The sequence below is a fragment of the Eriocheir sinensis genome, chromosome 27 (genome assembly GCF_024679095.1).
Source record: "Eriocheir sinensis breed Jianghai 21 chromosome 27, ASM2467909v1, whole genome shotgun sequence".
Taxonomy (NCBI): domain Eukaryota; kingdom Metazoa; phylum Arthropoda; class Malacostraca; order Decapoda; family Varunidae; genus Eriocheir; species Eriocheir sinensis.
Window position 1 is genome coordinate 13,023,085 of NC_066535.1, and position 16,898 is coordinate 13,039,982.

Consider the following 16,898-nt stretch of genomic DNA (forward strand, 5'->3'; position numbering starts at 1 on the left):
CTCTCTCTGTGATATACCCTGGTAAACTTTCCTCCTTAGTGAGTGCGAAATGAGTAAAAGACCCACTGTAGAAAATTGACACAGAACTGTTTCTTTTTTTACGTTAATTGATAAAGTGTTGTTGCTCAAGGTGCCGTGCATGAAAAAAAAAAAAAGAGAGAGGATCACTTCAAGGGGAGGCATTAAGAGAGAAGAGAAAAGAGACATATACATTGATAGATAGATAGATAGGTAGATAGATAAAGATGGATGAGAGGAAAGGAGAGAAAAAAGAAAAGAAGAGAAAAGAGAGAGAGAGAGAGAGAGAGAGAGAGAGAGAGAGAGAATAACAGAAATAACAGGAGAAAGAAAGCGAAAGAAATAAAAATAAAATAAAATGAACAACACCTTACTGAATGACTTAAGGCAGAGGGCGGCGCGAGGCAGGTGCGTTGGTTAGCATAGTGTGATAGGAAGGTGTCTTTGTCGAGAATTGGATCCTCTGTAAGCCTGATCCTGCTCTCAATTCTCCCTGGCGGATACTGTGGCGGCCCTTATAGAGTTATGCAAAACGTATTAAATTTCCAAAGTTTCCATCTCCACTCTCTCTCTCTCTCTCTCTCTCTCTCTCTCTCTCTCTCTCTCTCTCTCTCTCTCTCTCTCTCTCTATCTCTCTCTCTCTCTCTTCTTTCTTCTTTCTTTCTCTTTTCTCTCTTTTTCTTTGTTTCATTTTAATTTGTTTTTCTCTTCTCTTCTCTTCTCTCCTCTTCTTTTCTCCTCTCTTCTCTTGTTCTCTCCTCTCTCAACGCCTACCCCTATCTTCCTCTATCTTTTACTTTGTTTCATCTTATTTTTGTTTTTCTCTTCTCTTCTCTCCTTTTCTCTTCTCTTCTCTTATCTTCTTTTCTCTTCTCTTGTTCTCTCCTCTCTCGACGCCTACCCCTGAAGTGATCCTCTCGTCCCCCACTCCCACCACTCCCGCTTCTCTAACACGCCCTCCTCCTCCACCTCCTCTCGACTCGGTGCTAGCGAGGGTGTAAGATCTACCTTGTTATGGCTAAGTACGAAAAAGCGTGTTACCTCGAGTGGCTCTGTCTTGATATGCTAGTGTGTGTGTGTGTGTGTGTGTGTGTGTGTGTGTGTGTGTGTTATCCTTGTTGCTACGATCGCTTACAGGCGCCTCCTTCGTCTTCCTTCTTCGTCTTTGTTCGTTCATTTATTCATCATTCATTTATTACATTTTCATTTATTTATTACATTTATTTAGTTAGTTTTATTCGTACAAGTTCACCTTCACAGTAGTTTTTCGCCTTGTTTTCTTCTTGTCATTTTTTTCTTTATTTTTTATGTATATCATCACACGTATGAACCGCTCTGGCCACCTCTCGTCCACTGTATGCAAATGTGTATATGTATCCTTGTATATGTATGAGGGGCAGGCAGGTATTGACTTCTATCTAGTGTCTGTTCTTACGAGCGTGTGTGTGTTGGACCAAAGCGAGTCTGTAGCAGCAACGGGTCCCCTTACACACTAACCAACACGTCTGATTCTCCTTTGTCGCCGCTAATCTTCCCTTTGCGTGCCTTCGTCTCTGTGTCAAGGGCTGAAGATTAAAAAAAGGGAATACAAGGAAGAAGAGAAAAAAAGAGGATAGGAAAAGAGAAAGAGCAAAAAGTAGGTCAGTTAAAGAAAAGAAAGAAAAGGTGGAAGAATGAAGCAGTTAAGAAAAGAAAGAAAAGGAGAAACAAACAGAGCAACGTATAGATCTGTTAAAAAAAAAAGAGATGAAAGAAAAGGAGGAAGAAATAGTTGAATACACAGATCAGTTAAGAAAGTAAAAGAAAGAAAACGAAAAAGAAACTGAGCAACAAATAGTTCAGTTAAAAAAGAAAACGAAAGAAAAGGATGAAAAAATAGAGCAATATACAGATCAGTTAAGAAAGGAAATTAAAGAAAACGGAAAAGAAACTGAGCAACAAATAGTTCAGTTAAGAAAGAAAACGAAAGAAAAGGATAAAGAAATAGAGCAATATACAGATCAATTAAGAAAGCAAATTAAAAAAAAAACCGGAAAAGAAACTGAGCAGCAAATAGTTCAGTTAAATAGAAAACGGAAAAAAAAGGATAATGAAATAGAGCAATATACAGATCAATTAAGAAAGGAAATTAAAGAAAAGTAGAAAGAAACTGAGCAGCAAACAGTTCAGTAAAAAAAAAAAAAAGCGAAAGAAAAGGATGAAAAAAATAGAGCAACAAGATTAAGAGATGTTGTGCAAGGGACCCACGGAAAGAAAAGGATGAAAAAAATAGAGCGACAGGATTTAGCGATGTTATGCAAAGGACCCACCGAACGCAAAAATCCATCCCCCTTAATCCCACCTCCCCCCAGCGACGCGCCTCTCCCATCGGTCACTGCGGCGTTGTAATCGAGGCAAACTTTTGGTCCCGCTCAAGTTGCCTCAATCACTCCGCGTCTCCAGGCCCGTCTGTAACCCAAGGGAACTTTTGGCCTAAGTCCTCTTCCTTCCCTTCTTAGCTGATCTATATATCGCTCTGTTTCTTTCGTCTGTTCCTTCGTTTCCTTTTTTTACCTGATTTTTATGTTGTTTTTTTCGGCATTTCTTTTTTTCCCTTTCTGGACTGATCTTTGCGTTGTTTTTATTTCTTTCGTCTTTTCATTCTTTTCCCTTTTTTTAACTGATCTGTATGTTGCTGTTTGTTTTTTTCTCATCTTTATTTTCCTTTCTTAACTGCTTCATGGTCATCATCTGCGTTCATATTTTCCCGGAGTCACACAAACAACAACATATTTCGTTTGTTGCTTCATTTTCCTTTTTTCTTCGTGTGACTAATTTGTCGCGAGGAAAAGATTGCTTCCGGCACCTCCTTCATTTCCTCCATCCCTTCTCCTCCTCCTTCTTTTCCTTCTCCTTCCCTCCATCAAGCCTTTCATTCATCTCTCTCTTTCTTCACCTTTCCCTCTCCCTTCATCCCTCTTCTTCCATCTCTCTTCTCCCCTCCATCCAGACATCTCTTGCTTCGCCTTTCCCTCTCCTTCCTCCTTCTTTTTCCATCTCCTTCCATTTCTTCCATCCTGTCTTTCATTCACCTTCCTCTTCCTTCGTTTCTCTCCCTCTCCCCCCTCCTCCCTCTTCCCCTTCTTCCATCCAGCCATTCTTTCACCTCTCTTCGCCTTTCCCTCTTCTTCCATTTCCCCGTTCCCCTTCTTCCATTCAGCCTTTCATTCACCTTTCTCTTTCTTCACTTCTCTCTCTCCCTCTTCTCCCTTCCTCCCGTGCGCCCCTCCCTCCCTCCCTCAGCTGACTCCAATTAAAGGTGTTTCTCGGTCTGCCTCATGTTTGGGTCTTAATTACATGTGGGCGGAAAGTCTTGCTCCACACCTGGACGTAATTAACTTGCTACATACCTTTACCTGTCGCCTCTCTTCCCTCCCCCCTCCCCCCCCCCTCCTCTTCCTACTCATCCTCCTCCTTTCTTCCATGCTCATTACTCACCCGGCATTCTTCTCTCGCCCGTTCCCTTTTCACACGTTTCTACACACACACACACACACACACACACACACACACACACACACACACACACACACACACACACACACACACACACACATCTTTTACTCTTACTCAGAACTCTATTCTTACCTTTTTTCATTCATTTTCTTCAGTCCTCCTCCTCCTCCTCCTCCTCTTCCTCTTTCTCCTCATCTTCTTGTTCCTTCTGCCCCTCTTTCCCCTTCACCTCCTCCTTTCTCTTCCTTCATCTTGTTTTTCACCCTCGCAATGAGTCACGGGTTGAGAAACTTTACATATAAGAAGAGGCTTAATCGTTCAAATTTGAATTCTCTAGAAAGGCGAAGGGTGCGAGACTTGATCGAAGTTATGAATGGATGAAGAGCTTTAATAACGTACATAAGCAGGTTAACATAGTTGCTAATGGGCTTAAGTTAGAGAAGTTCAGATTCATCAAAGACATTGGAAGGAATTGGTTTACTAAAAGAGCGGTGAGTGAAGGCCTGGCAGTCATGTGGTGATTCCCAATACCGTAGAGATCTTCAAAGAGAGGTTAGATAAGGTCATGGATAGGGAGGAGAGGAGGAGGAAGAGGGTGAGGTAAGAGAGGAAGGAGAAAAGTACATGAACAAGAAGACGAAGAAGAACGAGACAAGATTAAGATGAAGAAAAAGAGAAGAGGTAAGGATAGATAAGGTCATGGATAGGGAGGAGAGAAGGAGGAAGAGGGTGAGGTAACAGAGGAAGGAGAAAAGAAGTACACGAACAAGAAGACGAAGAAGAACGAGACAAGATTAAGATGAAGAAAAAGAGAAGAGGTAAGGTTAGATAAGGTCATGGATAGGGAGGAGAGGAGGACGAAAAGGGCGAGGGAACAGAGGAAGAAGAAAAGAAGTACATGAACAAGAAGACGAAGAAGAACGAGACAAGATTAAGATGAAGAAAAAGAGAAGAGGTAAGGTTAGATAAGGTCATGGATAGGGAGGAGAGAAGGAGGAAGAGGGTGAGGGAACAGAGGAAGAAGAAAAGAAGTACATGAACAAGAAGACGAAGAAAAACGAGACAAGATTAAGATGAAGAAAAAGAGAAGAGGTAAGGTTAGATAAGGTCATGGATAGGGAGGAGAGAAGGAAGAAGAGGGTGAGGTAACAGAGGAAGAAGAAAAGAAGTACATGAACAAGAAGACGAAGAAGAACGAGACAAGATTAAGATGAAGAAAAAGAAAAGAAATAAGGAAGAGGATGATGTTTGATCTATTGAGGCTGCCCAGTAGATGCCGGATGTCCTCTTACAGACACCTTACGTTTTTATGATCTCCAATTGTTCCTTCCTCCTCTCCCACCATCCTCACCATTATTTTCCTTTCTTCCTTCTTATTCAGCATCACCTTTCTCTACCGTATGCTATGTGTACCAACCAGCAGCTCCTTACTCTTCCTCCACTTCAATGTCCTTCTCCTTCTCCTCCACCTCCTCCTCTTTCTCGTCGCCCTCCTTCACTACTATATAGCACCTTCGTACCTTTATTTTTATTCCTTACCAACACCACATCATCTTTTACTCTATGCCTCCTATCAACCATTAACACCTTTTTTTGCTCCTCTCCCTCCTCTTCTTTTTCTTCATCTTGGCGTGTTCTTCGTCTTCTTGTTCATGTTCTTCTTTACCCTCTTCCTCTGTTACCACCTCCTCCTCCTCCTCTCACCCCTCTCCTCCTATGCGCCTCGGTGATCTCATTAAGGTTAACAAGAGGCTCTGCGGCAGTCTCTTGAGCCTTTCTGCCACCGAGGGTCCAGTCCGGCAGCAAGGAACCCCGAAACCTTTGGGAGGGACAAAGGCACCCTCGCCCCTGCTCCTAAAAAAAGCCGCTGGTGGTTGCGTGGGTGTTGAAAGCCACGTGTTTGTGTGTGGTCGTACCCTGGTCTGATCACGTATTGGACTCGCGATAGCCAGCCAGTATCCTTTCCACACCCACACGCATAATGGAGGCAGGACACGACAGCCGCTGCACCTGATATCATTGTTGAGTTGCCTGGGTTACTGTGTGTGTATGTGTGTGTGTGTGTTCTCGTCCGTCCATCTACGTTTGCCTACATGTTTTCCGAGTGTTTTTTTTTTCCAGCTAAAGAAACAGCTCAAGGGCAACAGAAAAAGGTGTGGAAAAAAAAGCCCGCTAATCGCTGTTCCCACAAATACGAAAGTAATGAGCGGCGGTCTTCCTACCTGATTTCTGTGTGCACATTCTCCCTTTTTTTTATCTCTGCTCCCTTTCATTTATCTCCCTTCATTCCATCACTCCCATCACTAGTCCCTTCCCTTCCTCCTTATTTAACCTTCACAGCCTCCCTTCATCGTCTGTTTTCACACTCTCCCCTCTTTACTCCTCATTTCCCTTCATTCCATCACCCCTATCACTCGTCTCTTCCCTTCCTTCTAATATAACTTTCACAGTCTCCCTTCTTCATCTGTTGTCACATTTTCCCCTCTTTATTCATCTCCCTTCATTCCATCACTCCTATCACTCGTACCTTTCCTTCCCCCTTATATAACTTTCACAGCCTCCCTTCTTCATCTGTTTTCATATTCTCCCTTCTTTACTCCTCATTTCCCTTCATTCCATCACTCCTATCACTGTTTCCTTCCCTTCTTCATTATGTAACCTTCACAATCTCCCTTCTTCATCTGTTTTCACATTTTCCCTTCTTTATTCCTCATTTCCCTTCATTCCATCACTCCCATCACTCGTCCCTTCCCCTTCCTCCTTATTTAACCTCTACAGTCTCCCTTCTTCATCTGTTTTCACGTTCTCCCCTCTTGATCTCCGCTCCTCATCTCCCTTCATTCCATCACTCCTACCACTCATAACTTCCCTTCCTCCTTATGTAACTTTCACAGAGTCCCTTCTTCATCTTCGTTACCTTTCACTCTTCCTCTCTCACCATCCCATCACTCCTCACTTCCCCTTTCCTTCACAGTCTCCCTTCTTCATATCTGCTTCCTTTCATTCCTCCTCTCGCTCCATCCCATGCATCACTCCCATCACTTCTATCCTTCTTATACGTATGATCCTATTCCAGTGATGACAAATTCCACTGTAATCCATAATCCTTTGTAAACCTGAAACAACCTTCGTACATATCGTCCATTTAATTATCCGTGGAGCAAACATCACCAACTCGGAGGATAATACAGAAGGAGGGTTAATTAGTCTGACAGTAGATGGGGCGTGTTACTAAGGGTCGGGAGGAGTAAGATAAACAGAAAGAAGGAGAAGCAATAGTCTGAAAGGGGATTGTATTTGTTGATGACGCGGGGAAGACGTGGAGGAAGTGTGTGTCTAGGAGTGGTGTGAAGGGTGTAAGGAGCAGAATGAAAGTCTAGTGGAGGGGGAGATAGAAGGAAGGAAGGACATGGGAAAGGAAGGTAGTGGAAAAAGGGAGATTGGTGGATGGTGGAGAGAGAGAGAGAGAGAGAGAGAGAGAGAGGGAGAGGGAGAGAGGGAGGGAGACACGGAAATCCACTCATAAACAAATCAATACCAACGAAAAAATATAACACAAAACTCCTCCTTTCGACGTATATCCTTATTAAATATCCGGCAATGAGGTCACAGCGAGAGAGAGAGAGAGAGAGAGAGAATCCATGCGTCAATATCCTTTTTTTCTCTCCTCTCCTATATTATTTTTTCCTCCTTGTCCTTTTCACACTCCTGCCACACACAGACCATTACGGAGAATAAGAATAAAGGAAGAATAACACCAAATTAGAGGAAGGACGAGTGGCTGTTAGTGGGATCAAGAGTGGCGCTGGGGGGGGGGGGAGATAGGGGGGGTGGCAGCGAGAGGGAAGGCAGTTAGGGAGAAGGAAAGGTAAGGTGAGGGAGGCAGGTAAAGCTGATACGGAGGCAGGGAGAGGTAAAGGGGTAGGAAGGAGAGAGAGAGAGAGAGAGAGAGAGAGAGAGAGAGAGAGAGAGGCGCCCCCCATACCTGCAGCGGCAAACACAAGTGATCATTAGACGGGAGGCACGTATGTGTGTGTGTGTGTGTGTGTGTGTAAAAAGATAAATCACCAACAAAGAAAATAACGTAATGAGAAAAGTGTCAACCAAAGCGAATGTATGTGATGAACAGACGAAGCACAGAATAAAAAGAGGAGAAACCATGGAAGAGGAGGAGGAGGAGGCATGGTTAAAGATTGAAGCATAAGATATCTCAGTCACTGGGGGCCGCGTTGCTTCGCCCACCCTACAACGCCTCCCCATTCCCATTGTATTTAAATCAGGGGAGGATCCATAGACTTGCGAGCTTTGTTGATTCCCCCCTGGCCATTTTTTTTTTAAAGGGAGACTAGAGGAAAAGGATATGAGCTAGATGATTGGATGGACATAAAGGAGAGGAGAAAGGAAAGGGGGAGAAAAAGGAGGGAAAAACGAAGACTTAGAAGATCATTGTTTGTACAGAGGAATGAAACTGAAAGAGAAAGAAGAGATGACGTCTGTAATTAAAGGAACATTATAAAAGAGAGGAAAAAAACAGGGTAAAACGATGACTATTAGAAGATTATTGTTTGTACAGAGGGATGAAACTAAAAGAGAAAGAAGATATGAAGTGTGTAATTAAAGGAACATAGAAAAGAGAAGAAAAAAAGCAGGGCAAAACGAAAACTATTAGATCATTGTGTGTACAGAGGGATGAAATTGAAAGAGACGGAAGAGGTGAAGTCTGTAATTAAAGGAACATTGAAAAGAGAAGTTTGTGTCTGAGGTGAATTGAAAAGGAGGAAAAAAATATATTTCTACTGGGCGCTTTTACCTTCAATGAGATTTTTGTCAAGCTATTTCTTATAGTTCGTAAACGTGCAATACTATCTTTATATATCTATCTTTTTATCTATCTATCCACCTCTCTATCTATCCATATATTTATCACTCCATTTTCCTCTTCACCTTCTCACTTTCCCTCACTTTTCTTTCCTTCCCATCCTTTCTACTCTCATCTCTTCTCCTTTCCCCGTCACCACCAGCACCACAACCTCACCCTCTTCCCCCACCACCACCACCACTGCCACTACCGCCGCCGTCACCATCGTTAAGTCAGACAAATATCATCAGCCTCGCCGCCGCATACTCATAAATCATCTCAAGACCAAGAGCCTTCCCTTCCCTCGCCCGCGTGGAGGTGATCGGCCCCGTCTGGAGTCCCGTCTTGTGTTGGTCTTGCTCGGTAAAACAGGAGGTGGCCCGGGGGTGTCTTGGGTTGTTGTTTGTGAGTGGAACATAAGCTGACGTGATTGTTTTGTGCTTGGTGTTGTTATCGGTTAGTAAGACATGAAGTGACGTGATTGTTTTGTGTTGTTATTGGTTAGTGAAACATGAGGTGAAGGTATTTTGTTTTTGATGTTCTTGGTCAGTAAAACATAAGCTGACGTGGTTCTTCTGTGTCTTGTGTTGCTTTGGTTAGTAAAACGTGAGGTGATGTGGTTGTTTTGGGTTGTTATTGGTAGTGAAACATGAGGTGACGGTATTTTGTTTTTGATGTTGTTCTTGGTCAGTAAAACATAAGATGACGTGGTTCTTCTCTGTCTTGTGTTGCTCTTGGTCAGTAAAACATGAGACGACGCGGTTTTTTGGTTTGTGTTGTGATTGTTCAGTAAAAAAAATTGGGCGACTTGGTACTCTCTTTTGTTTTGTTTTTCTTGATTAGTAAAACATGAGGCGACGCTGTTCTGTGTTTCCTGTTGCTCTCAGTCAGTTAAAGATTTGGTGACGTGGTTTTCTTTCCTTGACTGTATTATTTTCATGTTTTAAGAGCTAAGAACACCGGACAAAAGCTAAAATAGATTGTATGAATGTAAATGGCCACAGTAATCGGGTCCTAGTAAGTTAAACAGATGTATGACCAAAAAGAAATGATCAGGTTAATGCTTTTCTACTTGTTTACTCCTTATTTTCTTTCCTTTTTTTATGTTGTTGTTGTATAAAATTTTGTGGGTATATTTACTCGTACTCTTTGTATTTTGTATAGTGTCCAGCTTCACATCTCTACCTCATTCTCCATTATCCAGTACCTTAACTCTCCACACCGCATTCCTTTACCCCCACTCCTTGTTTTTCTTCCTTTTTTTCTTGTTATATAAAGTTTTGTGTGTGTATATTTACCAGTACTTTTTTATCGTATTTGTATAGTGCCCAGCTTCACACCTCCACCTCAATCTCCATTATCCAGTAACTTAACTCTCCACACCGCATTCCTTTACCCCCTCTCCTGCATTCCTTGACCTCCAGCGCATTCATTCACTTCCGCATTTCCTTACCTCCACTGCAGGCATTTAACTCTTCCGCATTCATTTAACTTAACGCCTTCTTGACCATCCAGTTGCTTAGATCTGCACCTCATTCATGTACTGCGCACCGGCCACCCGCCAACCTTGTTTTTTTACGGGCCAGACCAAGACCAGGTGACGAGTGTGCTGCTTTGATATTCAGGGACCAAAAATAATAGAAGAAAGACATCCCGCTGCTTTCCCTTCCTCTCCTTTCCTCATTCCTTCGTAATTCTTCCTCCTCCTCCTCCTCCTCCTCCCCCTTCGTGATCGTCCTTGACCCCGGAAAAACCGATAGAGTTCTTTACACAGGTTATTAGTGTTATTTTTGCATCATTAGCGAAATTTTCTTACGATTAGCGGTTGTTGTTTTTTTCCACGGTTATAGATTTTCCCCGGTTCTTGGTATATATATATTTATTTTTTTATGGGTGAGATTATCTGGACTAATAGGTAAGATTTGTTGATTAGGTATTATAAAGTGGCCTCTGTTTATGTTTGTTTGTTTGTTTTTGTCTGTCTGTATGTGTGCCTATCTGTCTATCTCTGTCTCTATCTATCTGTCTGTCTATTTCTTGACTGGTTATTACGAAATGGGGTCTGTCTATCTGTTTGTTTGTTTGTTTGTTTGTGTTTGTCTGTCTATATGTGTGCCTATCTGTCTATCTCTGTCTCTATCTTTTTATATCTATTTCTTGACTGGTTATTACGAAATGGTCTCTGTCTATCTGTTTGTTTGTTTGTTTGTTTGTGTTTGTCTACCTGGCTATCTCTGTCTCTTTATCAATTTGTATCTATCTCTATCTCATAAATTACGGTTTGCTTTTTTTTATGATTTTATGATACTACACTTAGCTCGTTTAAATGTCTCATCTACCTTTTCCTTGGACTGTTTTTTTTTTTAATATATTCCTACCATCACCATTCACACCACCACCACCTATCACAGTACCACCACCAGATTTGTTGATTAATTATTACAAAATGGTTTATGTCTGTGTTATTTTCTTTTTTCTTTCTTTCTATGTGTCTGTTTCTGTCCATCTCTTTTTCTGTCTTTCTCTTTTGTCTTTCTATAAGTCTGTATATGTCTATCTTTCTTTGTCTCTCATTCTCTTTATCTATCAGATCTCTATTTCTATCACATATGAATAACGGTTTCCTTTCTTAAATTAATGGAGTTTTTTTCGTGATACTTTACATTTACCTCATCTACGTCTGGCTTGTTTATTCCCTTAACTGCATTCTACTTATTCCTACCATCACCACCACCACCCTGACTACCCCTCCCCCCCCCACCCCCTACCCCCCAGAGCACTAATGAGCCCCTCTGAGTTCACTCCTAATGGCCTTCCTTCCCTTCCTTCGACACTCACAAAGAAAACTAAACAGCTCCTCGCCCCACCCCCGCCCCCACCCGCCCATCTTCTTATAGCTAATGACCCGACCTCGGCGCCTACACTCAACGGATGTACTTCACTCAACTTCATTATTATCACTACGAGTATCATCATCATCATCATCATTATTGTTCTTGTTAGTGGGGATGATGCTCGTTATGTATACTTCCTTGTGTGTCATGCATGGTTCTCTCCCTTTTTTTTTTTTTTTTTTTTTTTCAGACTCTTCCTCCTTCTCTTCCTCGTTCTTTTCTTTCTCTTTTCTCTCCGCTTTTCCGTTTTTCTCCTCCTCCTTTTCCTTTTATTTTTTACTCCGCTTCTTCTTCGTTTTCCTTCTACACTTTTCTTCCTCTCTTTTTCCTTCTCGTCTCCTTCCTTTTATTTTTTACTCCTCTTCTTCGTTCTCCTCCTTATCATCTTCCTCCTCCTCTTACACTCTTTTCTTCCTCTCTTTTTCGTTCTCCTCTCCATCCTTTCTTTCCTCCTCTTCTTCGTTCTCCTCCTCCTCCTCGTCCTCTTCCTCCTCCTCCTCTTCATCTTCCTTCTCCCCTTCTCCTCCTTCTTATCCTCCTCCTCCTCCTCCTCTTACACTCTTTTCTTCATCTCTTTTTCGTCTCCTTCCTTTTTTTCCTCCTCTTCTTCGTTCTCCTCCTCGTCCTCTTCCTCCTCCTACTCTTCATCTTCCTTCTCCCCTTCTCCTCCTTCTTATCCTCCTCCTCCTCCTCCTCCTCTTACACTCTTTTCTTCCTCTCTTTTTCGTTCTCGTCTCTTTCCTTTTTTTCTTCCTCTTCTTCGTTCTCCTCCTCCTCGTCCTCTTCCTCCTCCTCCTCTTCATCTTCCTTCTCCCCTTCTCCTCCTCCTTCTTATCCTCCTCCTCCTCCTCCTCTAACACTTTTCTTCCTCTCTTTTTCGTTCTCGTCTCCTTCCTTTTTTTATCCTCTTCTTCGTTCTCCTCCTCCTCGTCCTTTTCCTCCTCCTCCTCTTCATCTTCCTTCTCCCCTTCTCCTCCTCCTTCTTATCTTCCTCCTCCTCCTCCTCTTACACTCTTTTCTTCCTCTCTTTTTCGTTCTCGTCTCCTTCCTTTTTTTCTTCCTCTTCTTCGTTCTCCTCCTCCTCGTCCTCTTCCTCCTCTCCATCTTCCTTCTCCCCTTCTCCTCCGCCTCATCTTCATCTTTCTTCTCCTCTTCTCTTCTTCTTCTTCTTCCTACTCCTCCTCTTTCTCATTTATTATTCAGTTATCACTATTTATGTCGCTTCGTCCTCGTGTAAAAGTATTATGTGTTTATGATCCCCTGATTGCATGGCTTTACTATCTCGATCCCCTCGCCGGCAAGACTGTTTGAGGGGACGCAGCTCAGCACATTATACTTCCTTTGGTTCGTCTAATAGATCTTGGTGACATCCGCTATTTAGCCTAATTGGAGGACGTTTTATTTTCCGCTTCTTTTTTCTTCTCTAATCACCCAGGAGCATATCTTTTCTTTCCTCTGCTTTTTCGTTCTTCTTCTCCCTCGTCTTCCTCTTTTTTTTTCTTTTCTTCTGCTTCTTCGTTCTTTTTCCCCGTCTTCCTCTTCTTATTTTTTCCTCTGCTTCTTCGTTCTTTTTCCCCGTCTTCCTCTTCTTATTTTTTCCTCTGCTTCTTCGTTCTCCTTATCATCATATCCTCTTACTCTCTTTTCCTCTCTTTCGTTCTCTTCCTCTTCTTATTTTTCCTCCTCATCTTCGTTCTCCTAATCATCATATCCTCTTACTCTTTTTTTCCTGTTTCGTTTTCGTCCTCTTCCTATTTTCCTCCTCTTCTGCGTTCGCATCCTTATCATCATATCCTCTCACTCTCTTTTTTCCTCTTTTTCGTTCTCTTCCTCTTCCTATTTTTCCTCCGCTCCTTCATTCTCCCAATCATATTATCCTATTACTCTTTTTCCCTCTCTTTCATTCTCGTCCTCTTCCTATTTTTCCTCCTCATCTTCGTTCTCCTAATCATCATATCCTATTACTCTTTTTTTCTCTCTTTCGTTCTCGTCCTCTTACTTTTTTCCCTCCTCTTCGCTCTCCTCGTTCTCGTTCTTTTTTACAGCATTCGTTTAGCAGCGCTCCTTGGATGCGCCTCCGCTTCCAATCCCTCACTCGCAAATATACGCTTCATGTGTTTTAAATATCTGGTTCTTGGGCCAACACCGACGATATGATATGCAGTACAACGACACCTATCTCGTGGGCACTGGGGCACTCACTATCAGTCGGCCTCAACTCTTAGGTGGTGCCGCTGGACTTTGTTTTATAGGAGTGCCACATTCAGCTTATTTTTCGTCTGATTACTTGCCCTTTTCTCGAAGTCATTTGTTCGGAAAAATTTGCGAACCCCGCCACCTGTCGGCCTCGAACTTCTGACCTCAACCACAACAACATTCTCTCTTTTTGTCTTCCTCCAATGAGATTAAACTCCTTATGGACGTTCACACACACACACACACACACACACACACACACACACACACACACACACACGCACACACGCCAATAGCTTCGACATGAACCTTAAAAATTTCTCAACTGCCCCATCAATCTTTCCTCCTTTTTGTGCCTGACTCCTGAAATACCTCCTCGGGCCGCCCCTTCCGCCCCTACGCCCCCGCCCCCCCACTGCCCCACCTTGCCCTTTAATATCATGTAAATGCAGTATAGCCGGACCAGCCAGCCGTCACCCCCCCCCTCCCCCCCCCCCCCCATTGCAGTCACCCGTCCCACCATTCATGCAACTCCCCCATCTAGGCAGTGACCGGGAGAGGGGGGAAGGGGGGGGAATTCCATCAGAAAATACGTTTAATCTCATTGCAGGAAGACAAAAAGAGAGTAAGTTGTTGTGGTTGTGTGTCTTTGTGTGTGTGTGTCTGTGTGTGTGTGTGTGTGTGTGTGTGTGTGTGTGTGTGTGTGTGTGTGTGTGTGTGTGTGTGTGTGTGTGTGTGTGTGTGTGTGTGTGTGTAGCAGCCTGGCCTTGCGACGCTTTATAGAGGGTCATAATTGGTACTTCCCCCCCTTCCCCCTCCTGCGCCCGCTCTTCCACAGCACGAATGACGTCAGCGCCCCTCTCTCCCCCACTCTCCCTTGTCCTTTTCCCCTCCTTCCCATCACCTCTCTTCCCTCACAACCCCCCTCTCAACCCCCTCGTCTTCCCTCTCTTCCCCTACAACCCCCTATCTCCACACTCCTTGTCCTCTTCTCCTTCTTACCCTACAACCCCCCTCTCATTCCCCTCGTCCTTTTCCCCTCATTCCTTTCACCCTCTTCCCTCACAACCCCCCCCCCCTCTCAACCCCTTCGTCTTCCCTCTTTTCCCCCACAAACCCCGCCCCCGCATTCCCGTCTTCCTCTTCCCCTCCTTACCCACAATCCCCCTCTCAACGATTTCATTTTCATTTGTCATTTTTTTCCATTTCATTACTTTTCTCCTTCCTCCACCTCCTCCTCTTCTTTCTCCTTCTCTTTGTTCTCTTTTCTTTCCTCCGCTGTTTCATTCTTTTCCTCTTCGTTCTTTTCTACTTTTCTTTCTCCCCTTCTTCGTTCTCCTCCATCATCATCATCCTCTTACTCTTTCCTTCCTCTCATTCGTCCTCGTCCTCTTCCTTTTCTTCTTCCTCTTCCTCGTTCTCCTCCTCCTCTTCTTCATTTCTCTCATCCTTTTTTTTCTCGTTTTGTTCCTTTTCTCTTACTTTCTTAACTCAGCAATATCTCCTCCATTTCTACCATCTACTTTTTTTTCTTTATCATTCCCTCTCTCACCTTTTTTATGTGCTTCTTCTCTTCCATGTGTATATTTTTATTGCCGTGGTTATATTGCCCTTCCGTCGCTACCATACTCACTCTTTACAACCTTGTCTGTGTAACCAGGATCGTGACGGCAATAAACAAGGTGCGTGTGTGACTGGGTGTGTCTGTCCGTCTGTCTGTCTGTCTTTCAAGGGCGGTGTATCGTCTTCATCTAGTTATCTTTATCTTCACAACTTTCATCTTTTTACCGTTTTTTTTCCTTTTCTGCTTTCATTCATCTTTTCTGTTTTATCCTCCCTTCCTTCCTCATTTATTGTATTTATTTATTGAACTCTGTAACTGGAGACATTTGCACCGATTAAAAATGCTGTCCTATAATCTGTTTTTGTATATGATAAGTATGTGGGTAGCAACTTTCCGTCCGTGAACTTCTGCATTCCCTCATAAAAGAAAAGAAAATAAGAAGGGAACAAGAAAGAAGGCGTGAACTAATGCGATGCGTAGGAAAGGAAGGAAGGATGAAGAAGCGAAAGATGGAAAAGATGGGAGAGGAAACAGCGAGATGTTCAGGAGAAAAAACAGAGGAGGAAGGGAAAGGTGAAAGCAAAGCGAGTGAAAGGAATAAGAGAGCTGGAAATGGAGGATAGATGAGGGAGAGGCGGAACATGGAAGATAGAAGGAGATAAGGAGGAGAGGGAATGAATAAAGGTGAGAGAGAGAGAGAGAGAGAGCGCAGATGAGCCTCCGTAGACGGCTCTGGGGAGGGCAAAAGTAACAGGTGTTTGACAGGGGCGGGGACAGGGCGGGCTCGAGGGGGGGTGACGGGAAAGGTAAGAGTGACAGGTATGGACTGAAGGTGGGAGTTTTATGTATTGGCTTTCTTTGTTTTGATTTGTATTTATTTATTTATTTATTTATTTATTTATTTGTTTGTTTTGTTTTGTTTTTTATATGAGTTCTTTGGTTAGCTTTCTTTGCGTTTTTTTGTATTGTTTTTTTTTTTTTTTAGGGTTTAATTCATTTTTATTCACTCTTCATGTTTATTTTCAGTCTTCATAAAGTGGTTTGTTTTGTTTGCTTCATATTCTTTTTTTTTTCGTCTGTGTGTGTGTGTGTATGTGTGTTTTGCCATTCAGATTTTTTTTTATAGTTATCCATTCTTGGTTAGCTTAGTTTCTCTCAATCATATATCTTTTTTTCCTTTCTTTTTCTTTTTTTCATCTACTTATTCTTCTTATTCTCATTACTATTATTATTATTATTATTATTATTGTATGTTATTATTATTATTATCCCTCTCCTTCCCCTCATTCCTCTTCCTCATCTTCTTCACCCTTTTCGTATTGCCATTACTCTCTTCTTCTCATGTTCCTCCTCTTCCTCCTTCTCTTCTTGCTCTTCGATCTTCTCCTCCTCTTCCTACTCATGCCTCCTCCTCCCCCTCCTCCTCCTCCTCCTTCTCCTCCCCTTCCTTCACTTCCTCTTCCTCTTCCGCTCTAACTCCAAGGTTTTCTTGGAAAAGCCGCTTCCTCGACTTTCCTCTAGCTTTATTTTATTTCGTATATAAATTTCTTTTGCATGATTATCCTTCTAGTCTTTGTCCTGTTACCTTCATCTTCGTAACGTTTTATTCTATTTTTCCTTTTCAACTCTTTTCATCCGTCTTTTCAATTTTATTTTTCCTTCATTTCTTTCTTCTGTCCTTTCCTTTTTCCTTTCTTACATGATTTATCCCTTTTCTCCTTACTTCCCTTCATCCTCCAATCTTCGTCAAAACCTGAACAGTATTTTTTTAAGAGAGAACATCATAATGAATTTTTACAAACGAACATTTGTTGTTTTTACGTTTATTTGCTTCTGGGGATTCTCTCTCTCTCTCTCTCTCTCTCTCTATCTA

At 42.6% G+C, this 16,898-nt stretch overlaps 1 protein-coding gene across 4 annotated transcripts in view; it reads left to right on the top strand.

Annotated features, from left to right (window-relative positions):
• Positions 1 to 16,898, top strand: part of LOC127004147 (adenylyl cyclase 78C-like) — a 211,890-nt gene that overhangs the window by 107,256 nt on the left and 87,736 nt on the right. The window lies entirely within an intron of this gene.